At 39.8% G+C, this 24231-nt stretch overlaps 1 protein-coding gene across 1 annotated transcript in view; it reads right to left on the reverse strand.

Annotated features, from left to right (window-relative positions):
- The window catches only part of SH3RF3 (SH3 domain containing ring finger 3), a 395417-nt gene that overhangs the window by 138224 nt on the left and 232962 nt on the right, over nt 1–24231 (reverse strand). The window lies entirely within an intron of this gene.

Below are 24231 nucleotides of genomic sequence, written 5' to 3' on the forward strand. Positions count from 1 at the left end.
TAAATATTGAGACATACAGTCTTCAGGCTTGGTTTGATTTTTAAGTCAAAATGAGATCTACAAAACAAACCAAGTTTGAAGGAAAATGGTTCAGTAGCTTACAAGTTATAAATTGAAAATATTAAGTTGAAACTTTTTTGACTCAGTTTGTTAGAACAAGTCCAAATGAATTGTAATTGGTTTTGTGTTTTATAACCAAATCCTCTTAATCCTTTCAAACTGCTCAAATCGCTTAGTATTCCCTAAGGACTACTGTGTGTACATACATAATTTTAAGTTTAAAGATTCTGTAGTCTCTGAGTTAGTGTCAGTAGGGAAAATATTTTTAGAATAGGAAGAATGTATTAGGTTCATCCCCTCATAACTGATATGTAACCTTCACTATAACTTACAGAACTATAACATCTTTCAGACTGTTTCCCAAAACACTTTAGGGATCTTGCGGCTCAGTGTTGCCACTCTCTCTGTATATAGATAAATAGGTGCCAACTTCAATTATATATAATAGAAATGATCCAAGAGGGAGCTGTACTCTGCTAGGGCCTGCTCCCGCGCCTATTGAAGTTCATGGCAAAATTTCTATAGACTTAAATAGGATCAGAATTGAGTCTGTAATGAAGCCAATTGCTTACTCATTACCCTTGGCCTGCTGTTGATGATTTCGGAAGTTGTAACTGAATAGACAAGAACAGAACAGAGGGAAGTTCAGCAAATAATTTAAGGAGGTTACCCAGCTCCCAATTTCCATTTGGGCCAAATCATGCCTGGTCCTTTTGAGAGTTCATGGGGCAGAGGGAGGTGCAAGGAGCCTTTCCCCTGGGTCCCTTTGGGGTAAGACACACCCTACAGGGGGCATGGCAATGTACCCCATTGCCCTCGCACTCACCAGCAGAGCTAGCAAGCTGTGCAAGAAGCAAAATGCTTCACCATCCTAAAGGGTGCATTCCTCTGCATGCCATGCAGCCCCATGAGGGATTATGCAAATCCTTCCCACAGCTCCTGTGGGGGTGGTGAAAAATTGCCTTTCCTACCACAATGCGGCCAGTGCCTATCAGGAATGATTTGGCCCTTTGTTCCGCAATGTAGTGAAATTATGGTCGTTACTCGTTTATTTATAAATTCTTTATAAATGTTACAGGATTTTGTATTGTTTGTGTATGCACAGATATTGTCTTTTTTCCTTTCTTTACAGTGGCTGTCAGCTAGGACGGGTGACTGGTGGGAAGGGTATAAAAAGCAAGGTATTTAAAAAACTCAGACATTTTACAGAATGTTTATGATTCCTTGACTTCTGGTGGTGTTTTTTCTGAATAAAGAACTAGACGTTTATAGGAACAAGAATAGCATCTGCAGTTACACTAGCTAGGGTAAAATTGAAAGAGCTATTAATTGTGATGCTTCCAATGTGAGGGGGTGGGAAGGTCAAGAAGAAATTCCTCCCCAAGTTCTATACAGGAAAAATAGATGCTCTATGGAGCTTTTATGCCTACCTCTGAAGCACCTGGCACAGCCAACTTTTAGACACAGGATACTGAATTAGATGCACCATTGGTCTGTTCCGATATGGCAGTTCCTATGTTCTTACGACCAAATCTCTCTGTGGGCTGAGCAAGAACATCAGCCTGTAATTTATACTGCACTATAACTCCGTATGAAATGTCTAGATTCTGGACACAGTAGGAAGAGATTTTTCATCATTCATATGTTGCACTCAGATCAAAACTCAGATCCTATAGTCATCTCAGTACACCAATATTAATTTCATTATTTTATCTGCAAAGTGATTAGGCACTTAGGTGTTGTCTTGATTTGGGAAAGTGTGTGTGATGGATTCCACTGTCTGAATTATAGTGATAGAGCCAACTGCACATATCATAGCACTGTCTCTGTTGTCTGGGTAGGGATTTAATTTCACTGCCTCACAACACAAACTATCAAATTTATCATTGCAAATTTCTCACTTTTTTGGTTCTAGGTGACATCTGCCTAACCTGTTGTCAGAGACAAACAGTATGGAAGAAAGTTCTCAAACATAATGAATAACATAATATCAGGAAACCGAAAAGTTAATGGCCACATAACACTGCTACAAAACCCAACCTCCCAAGAATGGCTTATTCTATGGCATCATCCTATGGTGAGTTAGTCATACTGTTTCCAACACAACTTATCTCTGCTGCTATGGCGACATCCAGTAACACTGAGGCACTGCCCATCTAAGCATTTTAAAGATTAAAGAACTTGCTGGTGTTATATACTGGGGCACTGCATGCATAGTGTTGCCTATTTCATTCTAGAAAAACAATCCTATGCTTTGCTGAAGGGAAGGTTATAGACTCTGATAGGAGCACTGAGACAGGAAAGAAAGTGAGATTTATGACTCTAGTACTCTGCCTATGGAAGACAATTTCTCTAATATAAAATAAACGCCTCGTCAAGTATTCACTACACACGAACCACTACGGATCCAGTTATACCATGACACACAATACACCCCATAACAAATCCTTTACTTAAAGCATGGCTATGCTCAGAAAAGTGATTACGTGAAGATGGAGGTACCCAGGCTCAGATCAGATTCTTACTTCCCTGGCCAATTTTTTTTAAACTACTTTTTCATTATGATAGAAGTGCAATGCCAATAGTGTTAAAGGAAAGGAAACTGGATTGTATCCTGGCTGATGAATTATTGGCAGAATTGTTTATTAAGTTCCATTTGTTGCATCTCTATTACGGGTGATTAAAGCTGGCCAGAATTATTTTTTTTATTCCACTGAAAATACAGAATACAAAGTGCATAGTGCTCACTTTATATTTATTTTAATTACAAATATTTGCACTGTAAAAAACAAAAGAAATAGTATTTTTCATTTCACCTAATACAAGCACTGTAGTGCAATCTCTTTTTCATGAAAGTTGAACTTACAGATGTAGAATTATGTACAAAAAATAACTGCATTCAAAAATAAAACAATGTAAAACCTACAAGTCCACTCAGTCCTACTTCAGCCAATCACTTAGACAAACAAGTTTGGTTACAATTTGCAGGAGATAATGCTGCCCGCTTCTTGTTTACAATGTCACCTGAAAGTGAGAACAGGTGTTTGCATGGCATCGCAAGATTTTTACGTGCCAGATCTGCTAAAGATTCATATGTCCTTTCATGCTTCAACCATCATTCCAGAGGACATGCGTCCATGCTGATGATAGGTTCTGCTCAACAACAATCCAAAGTAGAACGGACCGATGAATGTTCATTTTCATCATCTGAATCAGATGCCACCAGAAGAAGGTTGATTTTCTTTTTTGGTGGTTCGGGTTCTGTAGTTTCCACATCGGAGTGTTGCTCTTTCAAGACTTCTGAAAGCATGCTCCACACCTCATCCCTCTCAGATTTTGGACGGCACTTCAGATTCTTAAATCTTAGGTCAAATGCTCTAGCTATTTTTAGAAATCTCACATTGGTACCTTCTTTGCATTTTGTCAAATCTACTGTGAAAGTGTTCTTAAAACAAAGGTGCTGGGTCATCAGCAAAGACTCCTATAATATGAAATATATTGCAGAATGTGGGTAAAACAGAACAAGAGACATACAATTCTCCCCCCAAGGAGTTCAGTCATAAATTTAATTAACACATTATTTTATTAACAAGCATCATCAAGCATGGAAGCATGTCCTCTAGAATGGTGACCGAAGCATGAAGGGGCATACAAATGTTTAGCATATCTGGCACGTAAATACCTTGCAATGCCAGCTACAAAAGTGCCACACGAATGCCTGTTCTCACTTTCAGGTGACATTGTAAATAAGAAGCAGGCAGCATTATCTCCCGTAAATGTAAACAAACTTGTTTGTCTTAGCGATTCGCTGGACAGGAAGTAGGACTGAGTGGACTTGTAGGCTCTGAAGTTTTACATTGTTTTGTTTTTGAGCACAGCTATGTAACAAAAAATATCTACATTTGTAAGTTACACTTTCACAATAAAGAGATTGCACCACAGTACTTGTATGAGGTGAACTGAAAAATACTATTATTTTTAAAGTGAAAATATTTGTAATAAAATTAATAATATCAAGTGAGTTCTGTGCACTTTGTATTCTATGTTGTAATAGAATTTTTTCTGAAATTATTTGATTTTTTTTCTACTTTTTCATTCTGATAGAAGTGCAATGCCAATAGAGTTAAAGAAAAAAAACTGGATTGTAGTCTGGCTCATGAATTATTAGCAAAATTGTTTATTAAGTTATATGAAATTATTTGAAAATGTACAAAAACATCCAAAATATTTAATACATTTCAATTGGTACTGTATTGTTTAAAAGTGTGATTAATCACAATTTTTTAATTGCAATTAATTTTTTTGAGTTAATCGCGTGAGTTCACTGCAATTAATCAATAGCCCTACTTAACTTACATCTCTCTTGTTGCATATTAAACCTATTACTTCTTGTCCTACTTTCAGTTGACATGGAGAGCAATTAATCGCTATCCTTTTTATAGTAGCCATTACTATATTTGAAAACTGTTATTCCATCCCCCTTTAGTTTTCTTTTCCCAAGACTAAACATGCTTAGTTTTTTTAATCTTTTGTCACAGATTTTCTAAACCTTTTATCATTTTTGTTGCTCTCCTCTGGAATCTCTCCAATTTGCCCACATCTTTGCTAAAGCGTGGCACCCAGAACTGGACACAGTACTGTGTACATGAGGCATCTTAGCTACAACTCCGATTAGGCAATGTCGAATCCTTTCCAAAACTATATTTTAAAGTTTTCATCTGAATTTTTTGTTTTGTTTTGTATTCAGCTATGATTTTTTTGAGGAAAAGTAAACAATTTTCTTTGGAAAGCAGCCACTTTTTGTGGAAAACTTTGTTTAATCAAAAGCCCAATTTTCCATGGAAAAACAGGTCTGATAAAAAATTGACAGACCCTGTGAGTCTGAAAGACCCCAGTTTGACTTAAAGATCCCAGATTGAGTTTTCAGAATTGCAGGTAGAAAAAACCACCTCTTTCCCTGTAAACGCATCTTATATGATATAGACTCGGAGATCTAGACAGAGACGCAAACATGAAGTGTGATGCTCCCATTCTAACAGAGTCAGTTTTCAGATGAACTACATTTTACAGTTGGTCGGGGAGGGGTGTTTAGAGAGAATTTCAACAGCATAATTGAGGGAAAAAAATTGAAAATCCTCCTTTTTATGATTCTTCAAGTAATTATAGTTGCAGGATTCAGTAGTCAGGAGACAACACACAAGCTCTCACTGGTCATATTTATGAAATTAATTCAGCTTCCAAACAAGTAACCTGACTGGGCTTTTTCTGATCGTGGTGGCAAAAGCAGTTGTTTTCATTAGTCTGTATGTTGAGTAACCCATCAAATTTAGAAAGGTTTGAGTAGGTTGGAAGAATGAACTTTTATTTTGTTTCGGTTTTATCTCTCTGCATTACAAAACAGCAGCAAAACCCACACCACAGAGTATGTGCTAATTATCATCAGACACCCCCCTCCCAACAAAACATAGCACACTCTACCGATAGTTTCAAGCTTTAGCAGCTAGTTTTCAAACCTTTGTACAACCTACTTCTGATCTTATTACTCGCCATTCTCCCACTTGACTCCTCCTCATTCTGTTGGCTCTGTAGGATAGTGTTGTCAGCCAAATTTACAGTCTAATTCATAATTGTAATCTTTTAAAGTTCTGCCTAAAAATACACTGTTCCCATTCTCTCTTGGCATACTAGCTCCACAGGCTTATCCCGTTTACACTCACGTTATGTTCCATACAATGCTTTTAGTCATATTTTATCATCTTCAATAGGCACAGATGGTCTTTCCTACAAAATTCTCTAATTTAAAGCAGGCTGTGACATGCTGTCAAAATGAAAACCCAGGGAACCTGTGGCACGGAATGATTTTGGAGGGAGCCAGAAAAATATGCATAGCAGTATTTTAGCAGCTGGAGGGGTAGGGAGAAATTAAACACTCCTTTCTCAGCCAAGCACTACCCTCCTCTTCCTCCAGATCTTTTCTCCCCCCCCCCCCCCACACCTTCCACTCTTCCAGAATAAAGATCAGGCTGTGGTACAGCAAGGGTGCAGTGAGAAAAAACAAACCAACCAGCGTTTACTCCTTTGCATCCCCTTTATTCTTTTCTCTCAGGCCCAACCCCTTTACTATGTTATGCCTGCAACTCCAGTACCTTTAACAAAAATAATCTTTTTTCCCGTTCCAAATCCTACCTTACTTTTTGCTTTTCCCCCTTTAACTCTATACTGCTTCCCAGAGGTTAAAGTAGATTAAATCAGGAGAGGGACCTCTCACCACATCAGCCAAAGAAAGGGAGCTGTAGAGGAGCGCTGCTTATCCAAACCAGAGAGAGGAGGAGGAGCCGCCCTTCTCCCTGGCTCCTCCCTTACTTTGACCTTCACTCTTTTCTCCTCATGCACATCACCTCAACCAGCTATTCTCTCCAGCTTGGATAGAACTGCTGCTTTTCCCCTCTGTCTACATTAGAAACTTAAATAGACCTATGTTAGGTTGACTTACAGCCACTGCAGTAATACTGTGGTGGTTCATGTTCACACTACCGTCCTTCTGTCGGTGGTGTGCGTCCTCATCAGGAGTGCTTCCACCCACTTAAGAGGGGCAGCGTGGGAGGCTGAGAGCCCAGGCTCCTGAGGAGCTGGGAGCCTCCAGGCAGCAGCCGGGCTCCCTATGGGGAGTCGGGAGCCCAGGCAAAAGCCAGTGGGAAGCCAGGTGGGCACAGCCCGACTGGGAGTGGGGAGTGTGACAGGCACAGCCCGGCTCCAAGTGAGGAGCCCAGGTGACAGCCTGGCTTTCTTGCCAATTTTGCGCCTCCATGCTGGAGCTGTGAAATTGACAAGAATGATAGGCAACAGCACATGTAAGTAACCCACAGTATCTACCCAGACACTGTGTTGCCCTAACTACACCAACATAAACCCTACACCTCTCATGGAAGTGTAGTTATTATGTCAGTGTGGCAGGGCACTTACATCAGCAGGATCAAGGCTGACGTAATTAGGTCAGAGTAAGCTGCCTTACCTCAACTTAACTCTGTAGTGTAGAACAGGCAATAGTCACTCACAGGTGTAGCTTCACAATCAAACAGCCGCTATATCTGACTATGTACTAAGAAATTGATTAGCCACATTGATTTCTCCTCGCATTTCTGAGGCTAACTAAAATTCAGCTAAGAACACGGGTACTAAAGTTTAAGTGGCTTTGTTCTGTTTGTTTTGTTTTTTGTTTTTTAAGAGGTGGAGTTGAGGAATCATAGCCAATATCAATATCCAACCTTTTCTCTGCCAAAAAATACTTTGGTACAATGCTGAATTCTGCCAAGATTTCTTTTCCATTTTAATCAATCAATATTGACACAAAAGCCTGGAGCATTAATACACTGAGAAACTCTTTACAGATGACTTAATGATATGTTGGCAACTCAATAATTCTGCATTTATGTTTCAGCAAAGTCAAACGGCAGCCGTTAAGCAGGAACCTGCTGGCAAATTGACAGAAAACAACCACGAAGCAATTACATGGGAATACTGGAGGATTTTTCATTACAGACTCCAAAGAGCAAAAGAAAAAAAAAGAGTTTGTTTCCAATAATCCTCTTGGTAGAAGCTTTGTACTGCAAGAACTGCACACTTCTCATAGGTCTTTAGTTTTGAAAAGCTAAAGTACAGAAATGTTCTGTCAATATGTTTTAAAGTAATGGAAGACTGGAAGACATGTCAAAGGTTTTCGGCTCCAGTGAGCAGCAAACGAGGTCACTGCAAGTAACAACATGTATTCTGCACTTATCCTACTAATGAAATGCAGGTTCATACAAAACATGCTTTCATTTCATAAATAAATTCACATTGTTTGGGAAGTGGAAATAAACAGTTTATGATGCAGCCAGTTTTACTGGACATAGCAAACAGATCTTGAATGTCTAGAAAGAGAGCATGCCACACCTCTTAACGTGGTTTTACTAACAAGAATTTTCCAAGAAACACACACATACTCTGTTGTACATAAACATCTCCTTCCATTCTCAAAGCAAATGGGCAAGTTCTCAGAATGGGAGGTGCATAAATAATCCATCCGGTTGGTTCACTGGATTTGAATATGAGCCATGAGTTCAGTGTTTTGACATGTTAAATCCATTTAGTTATAGTTTATCCTGTCCTCCACTGTTATATGGTTCCCAGATCCATCATCAACAACAGTTGGACAAAGAAAAAAAAAGAAAAAACTCCTAAAGAGACTGAAACTTCACTGGAATTTTCCATCACTATACAAAATTGGGACATTTCTGGTCACTGGCGTACACTAAAGCATACATTATTTTGATAACATGAACCTCCTGTTTCACTGTTAAGCAGAACTATGCTCAGGAGGCAGAATTTCAAATCTGGAGCTTGATCTAGATTAGGCTAGGCTTCAAAGTTGAACTATGGTTAGGGTTTGGGTTCAACACTGCTGAAATCTTGTGACCTGTTCTTATAAAGTGTGACCAAAACTGGGAGAAAACTCAGGGGAGAGATCAACCAGCTTTTGCTGACTTCCATCTTGGTCTGAAAAATAAGCACCTTTCTGTTTTGTATATTAATAGGATGTCATAATGTGATGTAGATAGGAAAGATCATCAAAATCTCACATGGAGTAACATTAGAGCCACTGGCCAGATTGCAAGATCTGCAAACCAACACAAAAATGGGAAGTCCAGGACTGACAATTGCAGCCAGCAGTAAGGATAAAAGATAAAATAAAAATCAAGGAGCAGGATCTCAGATTGCCAAATACAGTCAGAAACCCGGAACGCAGGAAGACATATTGCAACTATCTCACTGTTTCCTCAGAACCACCACTCCCCTCCAGCCCACACACTGCTTGAACCGTGAAAAGGCAGCATAGAGTGAAAACTGCATGCATTTTCTCTGCTGGGGATTCTTAGGGCACAGTAGAATCCCTGCGGGACACAGATCAGGTACAGTCAGTTCCTCTGCTATTCCCCCTTCCATCTGTGATAAAGCGGCATTTTGAGGGTTGGAAAGGGGGAAGGTCAGAGTGTGCTCCACTCTGGCCATTCCCAGATGGCAGATGCTCACTTGAGGACAACAGCCAGCTGGAGAGACAGAGATGGTCAGAGAACTGGTGAGACACAATCAGCTCCCTGATGGGTCCTGTCCCCCACTTTCTTGGACTAATGGCAAAGGCTGTACCTTATATATCTAGCTGAGACGAAGGGAACCAAACAGTCCCAGAACACCCTGTCACATGCCAGTAAGAACACTGATAATCACCAATAATACTGAAATATTTTAGAGCACACTTGAAACAATCTCCGTGAAATACAACGGCACATGACTCGTAATTTTTGAAATATTACTGCCATTTTCCCCTGAAAATAAATTCCTGAGATTTTTGTTTCTCCTACTGAACCATCATTTACCTAATTTTTCCTTTATGAAGTATCTCCATGTCCAAATATCACAACCAAAGCACCAGCCTTTCAATCCAGTCAAGCAAAATCATGAAAAGTATGCACATGTGATGGATACATTGTAATTAAACACAACCCACCAGCACAAGACATTAATACTCATTAAACCCTATAATGCTAATTTCCTGCCTCATTACTCAGAAGCATCACACAAATCTTTCCCGCCATGTGAGAGCGAATTCTGTGGTAATGCACAGAATTGCAGCCCTGTCTTCTGATTGGTGGGACGCTCTACACAGGCAGCCAGGACCACTCTTCAGCATATGGTACCCTGTCATGCAGAACAGCTTCGCACAAAGCACATCAACTGTAGTAGAGAGGGCTTTGTGTGGCAGAATATATACTGGAAATAACTTTGATGGGGAACAGGATGATTCAGAGAATGAATGCTGGACACAGAGCCTTTTCTGTCCACAGCACCAATTTTAATGGTTGACAGGGACTAAAAGTCACAACCATAAATTATGGCTGTTTGGTTACCTTCATGAAAAAGGTGACGTGAGATCTTATGAAAAGCTGGGGGAGGAGGGATGTGGTTTCAGTCCAGTTCCACGAGACAATATAACAAAGAGTCTATAGTTACAACAAAATTGGCAGAGTTAAAGGAATAAATGGAGATAGAGACTGACCTACCCACTGACTCCTAGCAATAATCCCCCCAGAACCATCACTGCCCGTGCAGTGTCTCTTAGGGAGATAAGCAGGAATTTAGCCACTGTGGCTGCCATCCGGCATCTTGCAAAAGCAACATATTCATTTAAATAACATAAATCGATAATTTTAATGCAGCACTAGTCATATTACTAAAATGGATAAGCCATAGATTTAGTTCCCCTCTTGTGGAACACTGAAGAGAAAATAGCACTGACATGTACATAACAGATCAGGGACAAAGTCCTCAGAGAGGTTAAGTGATTTACTCACAGTGAGTCCATGGGCTGAGCCACGAATTGAACTCAGATCACCCAAGTCCCAGGTCAGTGCCTTAAACACAAAGCTACTCCTGGTTCAACTGCAGATGGCTTATGTGACCTTGGGCTGATCACTTAACCTCTCTCGACCTCATTTTCTACAGTTGTAAAATGGGAATAATAATTGTTGCCCCTCTGGCATTCCCATTTTACAGATGCAGGTACAGAGAGGTTATGTGAATAGCCCAAGGTCACGTAAGAAATCTGTCACTGAACTAAGAAATCTGGCTCCTGGCCCTGTGCCTTATGCATATATCCAGGGAATTTAGGGGGCAAAATGTAATTCACTACATTTTAAATTTGGTCTGGGTGCAAAGGTCCTAAATTCCCTGGGGAAGATTGAAGTCAATGGAGGTATGTCAATTTACATCAACATAGGCTCTGTCCCGAGTAGTTTTAAATCGATGTTTGGGTTGCTTTCAGCTGTCTGTACTAAACAGAAAAGGGCTTAGGGACATTTCTCAATGAAAGACACCGTATACATGTAAGAGACTGTTATATCTTAAATCAGGGGCTTCCGAAAGTATTTGTAGTGTGCATCGTATCTTAATAGAGTCACTGACTCAGTGATCACCTGACTTCCCATTCATCATCACAAAACATTCCTAGGACAACCATAGCAATTAGTTTCATGGAGAATTAATATTAGAAAAATAAAGTATTTTTTAGCTTCTTTTAAATGTGATTTAACATTAAGCAACAAAGAGGTGAGCCACCAACATGTGACCAGCCAGCTCTCAGTGAGTCACCAGGAAGTGCTCCATGAACCATAGTTTGAGGGTACACGGCCCTTTTAACATCAACTACCAAAGTAGTGTAGTTAATTTGACAATAAAAACAATATCATGATGAACGAATACTTAATTTAATGCTTCATCTGTAGTGTAAAGTGCCAGCAACATTTATAGTGCTATATAAGTAATAATAAATCATAGTAAAAATAAAACTTCTTAATTAAAACTCAGCTATTCTGTGTACTAAGGACTGAGTCATAAAATGTCTCCTGGAGCTTCAGGCACAGGGGACTCTCAGTGCCAACTGGCAGAGAGCATAAGGAGAGCACAGGGTTGTAGAGGGATCCCCTGGGTCAGATATCTGCACAATAGTTCACTGAAGCATGGCAAATGAGGTCTCTTCTGAAAGCCAGTAGCCCACTGGCCATCATAAACATTTTGAAATGTATGTCCAGATAATATGCAAGAAGTTATGTATCTATACTTAAAATTATGCTCTTAAGGTCTTGGAGTTAAGGCAGGTCACCTGGAGGTGACATACCTTGGAAATGTCCCTTTCACACAGGACAGCTATGTCCCAGCCTGGCCATTTGTGTACTGTATGCCTATTTGATACAAACCCAGGTGCGAGTTGAGAGACTGAAATCTATGAGAGAGGAAATCTGCAGGATGAAAAGAACAGCAGGGCATGTCTTGTTTATGAACAAAGACACAGGATTGTTCTGCTAGATACTGGATCCTTCACTTTGGATCTCGTGAAAGACAAGTCACAGCCTGAGTGGCTATGCTATTGTACAGCGCAGCAGGGATTTTGATTAAGCAATAATTTATTAGACATGAGAGTACCTTGTTAATTAAGTCTAGGTGCTAGAATGCTGTTATGATTTTATTTTGTATGTAACAGTTTGTTCCCAATACTTCTACTTGATACTACTGGAACCTCTATGCTTTGTTAAATAAACTTGATTCTACTATAAACAAATCTAAGTGCTGTGAGTTAAGCAGAATCTCAGGTAAGCTGGAGTGTACTGCTTCTTTGGAAGCAGCAAATCTGTGAATACTGCAAGTGTTCAGTGGAACAGAAGTTGTACACTTCAGGGAGATGCTCCGGGCGGGTGTGTGGGGGGGTGCCTATTGCTAATCCATAGAGTGACAGTGTGGCCTGCGAAGCCTAGAGGGGACTGCTTGTGTTGCCTGTGGCTGGCACGGAAAAAACTTCCCCATGCTAAGGTGCCTCACAATCCTGGGTACCCCGAGGAAGTGTCACATATACTCACTGCTATATTCTTGACTGACCTCTGCACAGCTCTGCTGGCCGGCGCAAAGGGAGGTACAATGACTGCCTTCTCCTCACCCATTTTGGGATAGCTAGCAGCCAGGGCAGGGGGCACTATCAAGGAATGGATAAGTAAGCGTAAGGGGTAAAATTTTCAAAAGCACCCAAGTGGCTTTGGATCCTAAGTCCCATTTTCACAAGTGAGTTAGGTACATAGGAGGGGGATTCAATATGAAAGACACTGAGCAGTTTGAGACAAAAATGTAAGTTAGTAGCTACAGCGTAACTGGTGGGTCAGTCTGTGCAAAGAATGGGGTATAATAGTCTGTTCAGAAAACTGGTGATGGAATGAGCATTTTAAATTTTCTCCAACAAGGAGCGAATGGAAGAATAGTTTACATTCCAGGAGAACAAGGTTATTTTGCAGTTTATACCACAAGCAGGCTCAACTGAATTTTCTTTATAAGGCCCTTGTTTATACATTTCAGGACTCAAAAGCCTTTCAAACTTTTGTTTGCGTGACAATGGCATCCATGGCTCTAGCATTCCTGGAACTGAAAATGTCTGTAAGCCTGGCATTTCACAACCTGAAATGTAGATCTGTTTGGAATCTGCTGCTTTACCAAAATAAGATTTCAGTTTTATAATGCAGATTTTTATGCTGTGAACTTACAAATCCTGAAAATAAGGATGCTATAAGCATAGGCACGGCAATTTCATAAATGGCATCACTCTTTCTGCTCCTCTAAATCCCATCCAGCCTATCATCCAGGCCTACAGTACTGTATCTATCAATATTTATACGTTCAAAGAGCTCTCTTTGCTAGTAATGTATTTTTTAAAGCAAAGTATTCTCAAACTACTTGTAGTTCTATTTTACAACATGTGGTTTTCAAGGTCAAACTAGATTTCTGACAATGAATTCATAAGTATCACTGCTTAAAGAATTCATGGGTAACATGAGCCAGCTGCTAATTCATGTCAGTATAAAGTCTATACTGTTGCCCATAACCAGTAGCTTTCCAGATTCTTTGTTCTTTAATGAGATATACTATTGACACAATGTAGGCACTCTGGGTCTAATTCTGTTTTCAGTTATACCCATGTAATGCTATTAATCTTGAGAGGGTGGCATGGATGCACAGTAACTGACAGTACAATTTGGCCCTGTATCTTCTGTATCTTATAACTAACCTTCTCCTCTGAGACAAAGCTGAATGGATAATGCCCTCTAATGAGCACAAATTTAGACAACCGACTATATAGTATCTTGAGAGTCTGTCTCTCCTCTTCTTTTTCCATCTCTTCACCATGACCGATCAGAAATTATCATGAAATCCTAAAGAAATGATTTCTAAGGACCAAATTCTACCCTCTACTATCTGTGTGCAACTCCTTTTGAAATTAATGGCGTTTGCACACATATCTTAGAGCAGCATTTGGTCTAAAGAGGGAATCTCAACCAATAGCTGTAATACTCTTTAAATGAGCATGTAAGGTGGCTTTGAGATCCCACTATACTAAATATGAAGCCCTAACTCCCTCACAAAGGCAAACTCCCACTGAAGTAAGTAGTAAGAATGATTACAGGATTTGGCACCTGATTAATGCAAGAAAAGCTAATGGAAAAATCTTTCAGTATAAATTAAATAGGCAATCATATTGCAAGGTGCTACATGAGATGTTCAGAGAGAAAGGACAGCGAAGTTGACTAGATATATCCTGCCAGAATGGCAAATAGAACATCCTATAATACAAACAGAAATCCCCTCAGGGCTCCATAAAAAAAACTTACAACAAAGCATGAAATGAAACCTATTACAGAGGCAATCTAGCAGCTCTATATTTAAGGTTGCCTTGTGTTCTGCACTCAAAGCATGGTTTAAATGCCTTATATAAAAATGAAAGCTTACACTGATCATCCCGAAAAGGACACCATTTCCGTTTGGAGCACAACTTGCATTTTCTAGCTCATTCCCATAATCTAACCAATGCTCGTAATTTTTTTTTCTTTTTTTGCACTGAAAGAAATTAAAAAGCATTCTGCTCTGAAATTTTTGCAGTCTCGTGTCTTTTTTGACTCTACCTTCACAATGGCAGCATTTATGAAGTTGGAATTTTTAAACAATGCTATATGGTGCAGGACACAACAAGAGAGAGCATTTTTGGGGAGAAAAACATTTAAAAAACAGCCCATGAGATGCATCTTTGTTATCACGGTTTCATTTGTTTTTCCCATGGAAGCTGATGGAGCATGGGATCTTTTAGGACCACTTCAATTTTTCAGTGCTGTCTTTGTACCTCTGCTGCCTAGCCTGGCACCCCCGGCCTTTGTACATCCTACCTCCCTGGTGCCCTAGCCTATGTGGCTTGCTGTATGTCAGGTGATTTTCATGGCAAGGCATCCCTTTCCACTATGTCTCAGACCTTTAACAGGGGACATGGAGACAAAGTTGCCTAACAAATGGCTTCTGTCACTCCAATACATAGGAAGCATGTTCTCCATCTGTCAAGCCTCCAATAGCTCAGCTCATCAGATACAGCTCACTCCAACAAACCTTACTAGGATTGCTGGACTATGACCTTGCTGATGGACCTGAGCTGGTCCCTGGAAGGCTAGGTGGAGGCATACGTTTGTGGACTAAGCAACAGGGCTACAGATGGGTGGTCAGCAGAACCACAGAATTAGTGGATAGCACTGTTAACAAGCCTGCCTCTGCAGCCCCATTACCTACACTGGCTTCCTTAGTCATTTTCCCCTGCCTGCCTCCATCTTGTTCCATTTTAAATGTTGATAAAAACATTGCATGATCTCAACATGTTGATATCAACATTTAAAAGTGGAATGGTGAATAGGAAGGAGGAAGCAAAGCAAAATATTGAGGTGGTCAAGGGAGCATGGAAACCACAGGAATGAAGGAAGTGTGAAAGGAATCGCTGGGGCAGGGAGACTTTAGTGAACGGTGGGCTGCAAGGAGAGGTGTGGAAGTGGTGCTAGGAAGAAGGGTGTGGACTGGTGAATGTAGGAATATATGGGATAAAGAAGTAAACTACAGGGAATAAAAGACTGGGGGAGCGTGTTATGAGTGGACAGGAAAGAGGAAACTCTACCCCTCCCCCCATTTTAACCAAGTAAAAGATGCTCAAATGCATTTTATCAATGCAGTCACCAGTTCAGGCAACATGAACATCCTCATCAACCTTAATTCATGTGCTTTCCCACCCCATCATCATATTACACTTTAAAAGTAAAAGTAGGTCTGTTGGTAAAAAGTCTGTTGGTAAAAAGTCTGAATCTTCCAGAGGTCATGTGAGCATGTGAGTCTCATGTGAGTGTAATTATGAAAACTGTATTTATATGTTGGAATTGAAAAGGAATTCTCTGTGGAGCTGAAGAGTCTACGAGTGTGTGTACATGAAGCTTGTGAATTGTGGCTGATAAAGATAGAGATAGGACATACTTTTGAACAACTTTAACTAAATTAAAGTTTTTTGGGAGGAATGAGGTGGGTTTGGAAATTGAAATTAATATATCTTGTTGGCTCCCATTTAGTTAAAATAGTAACATGTCCTCATCCAACAACCATTTAGCTCCTCAAAAAATACCCTGCAATGAACCCGATAATGCTCAGCCAGACAAAATGTCTCATTAACTAAATATTCAAATCCTGTTATTTTACACATAAGGCACCTTATGCTTTCATTACCCTGCTTTTATCATGTGCTTTATAACGAATTATTATAGTACCCAGAAGGTGTCTCTCTTTTTGTATTATCTTGTTCACATCACATGATCATGGTAAAAACACAGCTTTGCAGCATGAAATGGAAAAATGTTTTGCTGTCTTCTTGTGCAAAGTTTTCATAAGGCAGCTTTAAAAATGTCCCCTCTAGGTACTTTACAAAGTGATATTAATGATTTCATAAAGAACAGATTAGCTAAACCATGTCCCAGTTGAAGTTGTCAGAGTGCCTGATAAATACAGTAAATAAGCTGCATACAGTGTGGAGCTAAATAACTTGTTTATTCTGTAATTTTGTTGCAAAACTTCAATCGGTGAATTAATTCGCATAACACTGGCACAGAGGGGAGAATTCAAGCAGCTCTACCAAATAGTGAAAGATATCTCAGGAAGAACCAGTCAGTCACAGGTGATGCCCATCAGGGACTGTGATGGATAGATGTTGAATATGCATTAAGAACATGTCAGATGAAGGAAAGGACATTTTCATTCCATATTAAACTGTCCAGTGCATACACAGGTTTGAGAGAAATACCTGTGCTAAGTTAGAAATGGAAGAGGAACCAATAACACTTAATGAAATAACAGCAGCTATCAATACACTTGGGGTTGACAGAATTCAAGCAGGGATACTAAAAGTAGGAGGCAAAATTGTGACTGAGTAACTAAAAAATCTCTGTAACAAAATGTGGGTGAAAGAACAAGTGGCACAAGACGGGAAAGATGGCATTGCCAACAAAGGGTGATCTTACTCAGTGCACAGACTGGGGAGGTATTGTATTTCTATCAATCCCAAGCACAGCACTGGCTGCTGTTATGCTGAATAAAATAAAGAAAGCAGTGGATGAAATACTCTATAAGAACTGGCTGGGTTCCATGCAGGTAGATCACGTCGTGAACGGATATTCACTCTTTGACAGATCATCAAAATTCACAGTTTGTCAAAAACCCATCTTAATCAACTTTATTGACTTTAAGAAAGTGCTTGACAGTGTCCGTAGAGATACCTTGTAGAGTACTGCTAGAAGCTACGGGATACCAGACAAGCTAATTCACATAATATGGAGTTTATATGATAGAAGTAGGCGCACAGTAAGACTGAATACAGGTCTAGGTGAGTGGCTTGATATTGTGGCTGGTGTTAGACAAGGGTGTATGTTATCACCAACACTCTTTGCATTAGCAACAGGCTGAGTGATGAAGCAGACACAAAAAGGCATTGTGGATGGTGTAAAATGGGAGACGAGTTACATGACCTCGACTTTGCCAATGACATTGCTTTACTAAGTAGGACATGGAACTGAATGATTGTACTCACATCAGAGGTAGAACAGGAAGCAGCAAAAATCGGATTGGAAGCAAATGCAGAGAAAACCAAGATTATGAAGGTAGGAAACTGGACAAGAGATACAAAGGTGACTGTAGCTGGAAAAGATATCAAACAGGCTGAAGAGTTCTGCTATCTAGGGACTGTGATGACAGTTGAAGGTGGCTGTAATAAAGATATACAGATGAGATTAGGAAAAGCAAACACCACTTTTGGAAGAAGGAACAACATCTGGTCAAGCAGAGGTCTCCGCACCCAACTCAAGGTCAGATACAATGCGATTGTCCTGAGCATGCTACTATATGGTGCGGAGACTTTGCTGATGACAGAGGCTGCCACAGATAGCTAAGGGAGTTACTACACATTTAATGGAAAGACAAAATAACAACTGTGAGAGTAAGGGAGCTCACAGGGCAGGGGCATGTTAGAAAATACTATCAAAGGAAGAAGGCGGGGGTGGTGGGGACATGTACACGCTGTGTAAGACAGGAGACACGCTAAGCAAGCATTGCATTGGGTACCTGAGGGAGGAAAGAGAAGGCAAGGAAGGCCAAGGAAGAGCTGGCAGAAGATAGTAACAGAGGACACTGACTGTGCTATTGTCACATGGAAAGAAGTACCATAAACTAGCAAGCAACCATAATCAATGGAGGAACTGAACAGCCCCATGTATCGGCAGCACAGAAGGAACTGAGGTCTAAGGTAAGGACACTGGATAATATTTACAACTATATCTTACTTATCTGCAGTGTGCTCATCCAAACAGCCCACACAAATCCAGCTACATAAAAATAGCAACAGCTCTTCTGCACTGGGACAGGCTTTAGCATCTCAGCACAACTTTTTCTCACTAGCTGAAGAGTTGAAGTTTTCTTAGCTCAGAATGCTAGTGTGAGAGAAGTTGCTCATTGACACACTCATCATGTGAATAGCCCTACATCACTTTCACTGATTCAGGACTTTTCAAAAAACAAGACTATCACATCAAATCTGTCCTCCATGCCCATGACTAGCTATATAATCTAAAAATATGAGCAAGACAACATTCGTGCCAGGAATTCAGTAGAGATTATTTTTTTCCAGTTGCCAGAAATACTCTAGGAATATTAGAACATATATAAATATTTGCAATCCATTAAACATACAAGAAATAATTTTTAAAAATCACTGAGTTTCAGTACAATTCTATTTATGGGAAAACTAAATTTTTTGGTCAAAAACTGCAAGAGAAGTAGACATTTTAGGAGACTATTTTTGTTGTTGTTGTTTTTTAAATGCAGTGGTATTTCCAGCACCTGACTGTTTTATTTTTTCATCCAGATCCATCACACACAATGACTCATTAGCTACAATTTACTGACACACACGCTCTTCACAAAGACGATTAAGAACCACTTTAAAGTCTAAATCCTGCTGACAGCACAGACTGGCACCTTCTTGTACACACATCTTAGCCTGCCTACTGCCAGAAGGTATTTAATCAGTTCAGCCTTTGATAAGTGTTCAGCAGGTTGAGGAAGCAGCATGCTACAGCATTGACCTGCACCTCCAACAAGCTCTGAATACTGAAGAGGTCAAAGAGTGACTCACACTCTTACATTTCAAACTGTCTTCCCCTTTAAAGCAGGAGAGCCCTCGGCTGATGAAGGCTCCCATTAAGAACAGTTCCACTTTTCCCTTACTTCAGCTGGAACAAACCCCATCATCATTTTGATGTTTTAAAGCCAGACTAGTTAGAAAAGACAAGGAAAACATCAATAAAGTTATGAACATCCATGATGCAAATGAGGCTTTTACATCATTTCATTTAAACTCTTTAGGGGAGAGAAAAATTGATTAGCTACAGTACCTGGGTCAAAGATATACCTTAAGGATCTTTTATCACTTTCACTCCTCATATGACAAGGATTGTTGGTGCCATTGCAGGTAATACTTTGACAGCACTATCCCTTTGCATAAGAATACCAAAAATTTCGTCACCTGCACCCAATCCTAAAAGTTTCTTGAACGCTGAATTTAAATGATACTCTCTCTCAGCACTTTGTGAATGATTAAAACAAATGTTATGCAAGTCTGAAGGTGACTTAGGTTTCAAGCTCTGCACCATTTCATCATCTTCAGCATTATTATTCCTATTACAGTAGCACTCAAAAACCCCGCCAACGGGTCTAGCACAGGGAAGTCCTGACCAGATTGTGCCTTTGGGAGCTACTACAAAACTTATAAAATAAACAGCAGCAGCAGTGGGAAGGAATACTGTCCATAGTTCAGGCAGAAGTAGTAGTGTCCACTGACATCATTGGTGTCCAGAAAGCAGTGAAAGTCTCTCTCACTGAAGAGTGCTCACTGGCTATTGGAGACTGTGCCTCAGCAGAGCAGCACACCATGTGGCTGGGGAAGCAACCCAGTCAGCTGTACCTGGAGTCCAGAGATGTTGGAGGGAAGTACGACTCTGGCTGATCATCACCTCCCTTCCTCCTCCCCACCTCGCTGCTGCTCTGCCATCCTTGGCTCCTGCCCAGCTCCCCGAATCCTGAGTCTTACCTTCTAATGTCAGGCTTTTGGCCTCAGACTTAAGCTTTTGTGAGATTGCTCAGGCCTTCCTCCAAAATGTCAGGAACTACCGGACAGTGGGTGCAATTCTGCCTCTAATTACACCTCTGCCATCCTATGGATATAAATAGAGGTGGCCTAGAGAAACTAAGAATTGCATCCTTATTTCTCAAAAAAGAAAACATTCATCAAAATTTGCTCTGCAATTATGAACTTCAAGGGGGGAAACTATTTCACCCATATTTGCTACTAATATAATGCTCTGTTATATTGTAATCCCTCTGTTACAAATGCCTGTGGTATTTTAGAATATTGCACTCAGGATAGAAAGTTCTCACCATTGCTCACGACCTGATTCTCACTTCACTGACACCAACGTAAATCAGGAGCCACTCTACTGAATTTAATGAAATTACTCCTGATTTGCACTGATTTACAGGTCCTACGGTCTGTGGCTCCTACGATGAATTCTATGATGATGACTCCATGCTGCATTACAGATGATAATACTTTAAAAAAATTATCTCATGGGAAATGTTTATGTTGAGAATGCTTTGTTAACTGCTGTATCCTGCAAAATAATTGAAACTGTCATAACTGGAATAAACGTGCAACTCAGCAATAGAAAAAGGCTGAACAGAACAGAGTAATACCAGTGCACATCTTCTGAATTAATTCTGCAACTAATATTTCTTACCGCCATCATGGTTTAATAATTCATCCATTGAATGTCAGAAAGGCTATGTGCGTGTGTCAGAAGGGCTATGTGCGTGCATTATCTACATAAATTAAAATAACTTGCTTTTGTAAATTGAGCAGTTGGTCTGGAGTTTAATCCTGAATACAAACAAACAAACCCTATACGCAGCTAGGATTGCTTATGAGTGAAAATGTTTAAAGCCAGCAATAACGTGTTCAGCACACAGATCTACAAATATGAGAACTTTTGTTAATATCATAGTTAAGCAAGCTGATTGACTCTATACAGTGTCCAGAGGAAACTGAAGGAAGCTGCCTGGGAGCACAAGACAGACTAGAGATCTCAGGTAAAATTTTCAAGAACACCTTAGAGACTTAGGAGCCTATGTCCTATTTTTAAAAGTGACTCAATTACTTCAGGGACCACATCTCATTGAAAATCAATGAGACAGCAGATACAGCCTCCTATGCTGTAAAAATCAACTGTAATGTAAGCAAAATAGCTACATAGCACAGTGTAAAGTTTGCAAAAGGAAAAACAATTGCAATTTCCATCTACATTTTTACTCAAAAACATTAACAAATTTGTTAATCTCACTCGTGTTACTCCAGATAATGGAATCTATGTAATAGGAAGGGTTGTTGATACACCTTCTCTGGGTACTACTTTAGGCATCTTTTGCTCACCATGTGGTGTTTACCGTGAACATACTCTTTCTGATATTAGCTTCATGAGGTTGGGTTAACACACTACTCATTCACCACTGGAGACTCGGATTCAGTTCCTGGCTTAGATGACAAATGATAATGAGTTTAGTTATTGAATCTTCTGGGGACATTTGTTCACATTACTAAGCAACCACACAATTTGGCAAGATGTGTTAGTATGTGCTAAGGAAAGACTGTGGGCAAAATTCTCAAATGACTACAATTTATGCAATTCTAATTTAGTTGGCGGGCCAAATTCATCCCTGGTGTGACCCTCTTTGAGCTTAGAAGGATTTCACAGGGTTCGCAACACTGCTGAATTTTGCTCCAGGATTAAAACAGAAGCATGGGTATTAGAGTTCAAGAGTGAAGGGCATTGACACAGGTGTTTGGGGAAAATATAAACAGGATCCTCTTTCCTGTGCTATGTCAGAACTTGAAGCATTTCTATTATTGTTTTACTTTAATTAACAACTAATCATATGAAAAACGTTTCTGCACACCCTTTGCAGTTTTCCAAACCCCGAGCAACAAAAAAGTCATGAGTCACACCCTAACAAACCACAAGACTGGCTAAAAACCATGAATTTAAAAAACAAAACTGGGTTCTTTTTATTTGCCTTCTAGAGTTTGATCCTTTAGGGTTCATAATTTCAAACTTTGCACCACAATTATGAGGGCTAGAAACCTACTCAAAAAAAAAAAAAGCTGAGATTCTTATATAATCATATGACTCCATAAACTGTATATTATATAGGTTAAACCTATAACCTATATATAACATTATGTAGGTTTCAGAGTAGCAGCCGTGTTAGTCTGTATCCACAAAAAAACCCAGGAGTACTTGTGGCACCTTAGAGACTAACAAATTTATTAGAGCATAAGCTTTCGTGGGCTACAGCCCACTTCATCGGTTGCATTGAATGGAACATATAGTAAGAAGATATACATATACATACAGAGAAGGTGGAATTTGCCATACAAACTGTAAGAGGCTAATTAATTAAGATGAGTTATTATCAGCAGGAGAAAAAAACTTTTGTAGTGATAATCAAGATGGCCCATTTAGACAGTTGACAAGAAGGTGCGAGGATACTTAACATGTGGAAATAGATTCAATATGTGTAATGACCCAGCCACTCCCAGTCTCTATTCAAGCCCAAGTTAATGGTATCTAGTTTGCATATTAATTCAAGCTCAGCAGTTTCTCCTTGGAGTCTATTTTTGAAGCTTTTCTGTTGCAGAATTGCCACCCTTAAGTCTTTTACTGAGTGGACAGAGAGGTTGAAGTGTTCTCCTACCGGTTTTTAAATGTTATGATTCCTGATGTCAGATTTGTGTCCATGTATTCTTTTGCATAGAGACTGTCCAGTTTGGCCAATGTACATGGCAGAGGGGCATTGCTGGCACATGATGGCATATATCACATTGGTAGATGTGCAGGTGAACGAGCCCCCGATGGCGTGGCTAATGTGATTGGGTCCTATGGTGGTGTCACTTGAATAAATATGTGGATACAGTTGGCATCGGGCTTTGTTGCAAGGATAGGTTCCTGGGTTAGTGTTTTTGTTGTGTGGTGTGTGGTTGCTGGTGGGTATTTGCTTCAGGCTGGAGGGCTGTCTGTAAGCGAGGACTGGTCTGTCTCCCAAGATCTGTGAGAGTGAGGGATCATTTTTCAGGATAGGTTGTATATAAAACATCAAATATCAGCAAAATTACATTAGCTATGCATTTTTGTCCTGTACACAGAGCACACTGTTTATACACTGAATGTAGTGAAAGGGTTGTAATAAAGACCTGATACACAGGCATGCTAGTAAGAGACTCAACTTAATTTCCTAGCCCCAGTTGCCTGATACTGTACAGGGTGGGAAAAAAAGGATAATAGGTCAGACCCACTGACTAATTTCACAGATTTAAGATTCAGCGCCTTGCAGGATCAAGCCCATAATGATTAACAACATACAGCAGAGTCTTTTCCTGTTCCAACAGGAGTATCAGTCGATCACTTTCTTTGTGGGGGCGACTGGTTGATGAATAAATCTGGAGTGAAATGTTGTGCCAGCTGACTCCAATTCTTTTTTTGGCACCTGAGCCTCCTGGGGAGGATAGTGGCAGCAGTAAGGAATTTGTCTAATCATTTGGGTATTTTATGAATAAAAGGATAAAGTTCACTTCTCTGTAAATAAGGAAGTAGGAAAATTTCTCCTGCAACAACCAAATATGTGTATGAATAAAACTTTAGAGAAAAGAACCTATGTTAAAAGGAGCTTCTAATGGACATTCAAAAGTAAAAAGCCAGTGAGTAAGTTCATCATCAAAACAGATATTATGCAAATTAGAATTAAAAGTGCCTGGCCCACTGCAACAATTGCATGTCATTATGCCATTTTTAGTGTCTGAGATGCTAAAGAAAAATTAGGTGAACTTGAAGCTCCATTTCACAGGCTGTGATATTCAGCAAATTCACCGTGTACATTCCAGTATGACAGAAATTGGGCAGACCACTAAGTCTCATTCCTTACATTTCAACTGTAGCTACCGGGGCTTAGGCAGTAACAAATATACATTTAAGATAGAAATATAGGTCAGAAAGAATGTTACAGCTTAACTAAATCTATTGAAATATCAAATAAGGTAGACAGTGTTAGACAAACATTTGCTTTGATTTTATTTGTTTTAAAGAAGGATGCCAA

The sequence above is a fragment of the Caretta caretta genome, chromosome 1, assembly GCF_965140235.1.
Source record: "Caretta caretta isolate rCarCar2 chromosome 1, rCarCar1.hap1, whole genome shotgun sequence".
NCBI classification, from domain to species: domain Eukaryota; kingdom Metazoa; phylum Chordata; order Testudines; family Cheloniidae; genus Caretta; species Caretta caretta.